Consider the following 4,759-nt stretch of genomic DNA (forward strand, 5'->3'; position numbering starts at 1 on the left):
AAAACACTAGGTGGTTGTTTTATCTTGGTTTTCGGGTGTCAAACATTGATTACGTTTGAACCTTTTTAACCGGTGATATCTCATTTTTTCTTGGGAAGGGAAAAAGTAAGCAAAACCCTTGAGAATCGAGGTCCGGGAGTTGTTTTCGCTACTGGAAGGTGTTAGGCACCCATAACGACTATAGTATCCTATAGGAACCGTCTTTATTTTCTACGCGCGCGCTTTATTTTTAAATGCTATTTGAAAATTGATATTTTCACCTAAGGTTTACTAAGTGAAGAATTGGAGGGAGAAGAATGTGTTTGAATTTCTATTTTATTTGAATTGAAGGAATTTTGTCCTTGCCTACGTACCCGTTTAAGGGATCAAATCCACCGTAGTTCTCTTCCAAAAGTGTTTTTGTTTTTTGTCGGTTGATTTTAAGTTTGAAAATTGGAATTTTGAAGAATGAGAGAGAGAGGCCTCAAGGGCATAAGATTGTGAAATTGCGAGGTTTGGAATTAGTTATTTTGCAAAATGAAAGTCAAAGTATGGTTAAAATTCATTAAAGTTTGATTAAGAAAATAAAAGGAAAATCAATGGGATTTTGATCCCAAGGTTTATTGTGAAAAAGATTTGAATGATGTTATTCATATTTTTGAAAAAAAGGATTTTTCTAAGTGTAAAGCCTAAGCATTCATCTAAACATACAATCCTAAACATACATCTAAACATGCATATCCTAACCATACATCTAAAATGGGGTGTGTGCGTGTGTCGGTGCTTGTGTCGGTGTACATCATTAGAGTCCATTGTCCTTATTACATCATACCCTAGATACATGCTATGGTCTTGCAAGGAATTAAAAATATAAAAGAAATTACAAAACTCCTAGGTCTTTACATACTAAGTTTTGGTAAAGCTTAAAAATGCAAGGGATAAAGTGAAGAAGGGGATGAAGTATGGGATGCTTTATGGAGTATGAAACATGAAATGAAATGGTTAGTGGCATAAGGAATGATAGGAATTGAAGATTATAAGCAAAAGAAATACTACAAGAAAACTTGGCAAAAGTTAATGAAATTTTTAACCTAAAAGTAGCTAAATTCACCTAAAATTTACCACGATATCAAGACAAGTATATGACTTATAATCCTCACATCATGACAATTTCCTAAAGGTTTTATCACAATTAATGATATGAGAGTTATAAGACCACATTCAAGTCAAGATCCATGATATATTTAAGCATATTTGCACCATTTATTCACAAACATAACTTGCAAACCAAGCAATTGAACACAATTCATACACATGCAGCAAAAACACACCCAAACAGTAGCTAAAACTTCACAAAATCATATGGTATAGGTCATACACATTCATCAAGAAAATGGAACTAGAATCAAGCAATTTTTACAAAAATTTTTAGTACAAAACATCACAAAATAGCAAGAAAATCAACACATTACTTTTTATCAAGTTTTAAAGTGCAAGAATCATCACAAAAATATCACAAAACTATCAAGAGATGTGTATGAAAATTTTTAGAATTTTAAAAGAATTTTTAGACACAAGAACATATAAAACTTCACAATTTTTCCCAAAGAATAGTAAACAAATAACAAGAACATACCACACATTTTAATCAAGATTTAACACATAAAAACATCACAAAAATGTCAAGGAAATGATCAAGACCACATAGGAATTTTTAGGAATTTTTAAAAGGACTTTTAGACTCAAAAAAATACAAGAAATTCACAAATTTTAACAAAAAGGTAAACAAAATAACAAGAAATGCTACACATATTTTCCTCAAGTTTTGACACATAAAATATCACAAAAATGTCAATAAAATTGTCAAGAACATGTGAGAAAATTTTAGGAATTTTTTTAAAAGATTTTTGGATGAAGCAAAGTTGCAAATAACAGCATATGGTGTCAAAATAGCAAGAATACAGGAGAAACAAGATCCAGTACAAAAAGCAAGCCCAAGCCAACACGCCCATGGATCCTGGATCATCAGAGGACTTGTGGAACGTTGGATTGATCCAGGGACCCTAAACCTGAATCTAACGGTGGAGATGCCTGGGGAGTGGACCGGTATCAGACCGGTCCGGTTCAGTTGGTTATAAAAGGACAGGGAGACCGGTCTGATTCATTTCTCCCATTCACTTCTCTCTCTTCCCTTCTTCTAGTGAGAGAAGCTCTCACTTCTCTCCTTCGCCGGCGTTCTTCCCTTCGCCGTTTTCTGGAAAACAACGGCTGAGGAAGATGAAGATTCATCGGAATCTTCATCACCACCGCCGTGAATTTCAGATTCCGGCAACACCTCAAACCAAACGGTTTGTATGGATCTAAACCCTAATCTAATTGTTTTTCCCCACAGATTACGAATATGAACTCAATTCTTAAAAATAAACGGTGAATCTTCGTAGATCTACGTTTTAGGGTTCGGTTTAAAACTCTTTTGGATCTTTTCAAAGCTTTTTTTGCAGGAAACTATTTCTATGTCACCGATCTATTCTGATTCACCGTTTATTTGTGTTAACAGACCTTCGTTGAGCTTTTTGCGATGAAAAACGAGGGAGTTTTTTGATGAATACCTGGATTTAATCGGAGACTTCGAACAACAAGATCCTTGCAAGCTTCTGGTGAGTTTGGACCGAAAATAAATCGGTATTCTCTCTTCTCCTTCTTCACTGGTTCGAAACTGACTTTGATTCCTCTTCTTTTCTTCTCAAACCTTCGTCTTGTGATCGCCTAAGGGCTTTAATTGCAAGAGGAAGGAAGAACGGTTCGATGATGAGGTTTTTCGCAGAAAAATCACTGAGAACTGATGCAAAAATTTCCAAAAGAAACTTGTCGGATTGAACGGTTTTGATTTAAGCTTTTGTGATATTTATGCTGAATTTGCGTAATTGCTGATGAATCTAGTAAGAATCAGTGGCGAATTTGTGGATTTGTGATGAATTTGATGCGGTTAGGGTTTGTGTTCTTGAGTTTTTCTGGAGAATTGGGAAAAACGGTTACAGTTTTGATCTTGGAGGAGAAGAGAGAGAATTGTGAATGGTGTTTTTGGTGATGTGTCAATGAATGAATGGTACCCCTCTGTATTGATGACTTGGCCCCTTTTATAGGCTGCCATGTGTGATGTTGGACCAATAGCTTGCTGACATATGGATTTTGGACTTGGTTGGCTTCGGCCTTGCTGAGTTTGGAACTTTCAGGACCTTTTTACAATTTTGAAAGCTTCAAGGACTGACCTGCAAAAATTATTAAGGACTAATCTGCAAATAAAAAAAAAGACTTAAGAAAAATAAAATTTCGAAATAGACAACAAAAAAAAGGACTTAAAAAATAAAATTTGAAACTAGAAAAAGGACTTGAATGCAATTTTTTGGAAGTTTGAGGACTTAAAAGAAAATTAAAAATAAAATTGGACTAAAAATGGGTAAAGTTGACTAAACGTAAAGTGAAACGATTAAAAATGACAAAACGGACTAAAACGAACCAATTACCTAAATGAGGTACTTTAAAGTAACCTCTCTCTGCCAAAATTTCGTGTGAAAAGACCAAAATGCCCCTAGGGACTAAAACGACTCAAAATGACTCAGATGCAATTTTAAAATGGATTTTACCATGAAATTGAGGCAAGAGTTTATTTAAACCAATTGAAGGGTCTCAGAGACAATTTTTAGAATTTAAACAGCGTTTTAACACATGAAAAGACTAAAATGCCCCTAGGGGCTAAACTGACTCAAAATAACTTCAAATGCAATTTTTGAAATGGATTTTGACATAGAATTGAAATAAGGACTTATTCAAACCAGTTGAAAAGACTCAAACAATTTTTCAAAGATTGAAAGAAACTTTAACATAGGAAATGACTAAAATGCCCTTTTTCATGAATTTTGCAAGTAACATTGAAATAAGATGCAGAGGAATGTGCAATTGATCAGAGATATATCAAATAACTTGAAATGCAAGAAAAGAAGAATTGAGCTAGTATTTTTAGGTCCAAAATTAGGGTATAACAGCTGCCCCTATTTAAGTTTCTTTGTCCGGAGAGTCAAGAGACAAGGTCTTTGATTTGACGGGACGAAGATACTTAAATATTAACATTTGCACTGTTTTTGGACGTAAAAATACGCTCTCAGATTTTTAAAACATGAATGTCATGCAACATTTCGATTATGAATGCAAGACAAACAACTGGAGTCTAACAGAGCATGTCATATCACTGGGGATTTAGGTAGACATTGACAGGGTAGACAAACCAGGGGACAAAAGATGGGTACAAGTTGTTCTTTGGATCGAACTAGCCATTTGACCAAGGAATACAAAACAAGAGATAGGTACAAGCTGTTCTTGGGATCGAACTTGACACTTGACCGGAAACATAGACATATAGGCAGACACAAGCTGTTCTTTGGATCGAACTTGACACTTGGTTGAAAATACAAACAAATAGACAGGTACAAACTGTTCTTTGGATCGAACTGGCTGTTTGGCTGGAGATATAGTCAAAAGGGTAGATACAAACTGTTCTTTGGATCGAACTTGCCGCTGGATCATCACCACATCATGTGGGTAGGTGCAAACTGTTCTTTGGATCGAACTTGTCGTTTGACGGATAACAAAGCATAAGCGGGGTACAAATTGTTCTTTGGATCGAACTTGTCGTTTGTCCGGAAGCATGGGTATATAAGCAGGTACAAGCTGTCCTTTGGATCGAACTCGCCACTTGACCGGTAACAAGATACAAATTGGAAGC

The sequence above is a fragment of the Medicago sativa genome, chromosome 4, assembly GCF_051527215.1.
Source record: "Medicago sativa cultivar Bolivia chromosome 4, Bolivia_mono, whole genome shotgun sequence".
Taxonomy (NCBI): Eukaryota; Viridiplantae; Streptophyta; class Magnoliopsida; order Fabales; family Fabaceae; genus Medicago; species Medicago sativa.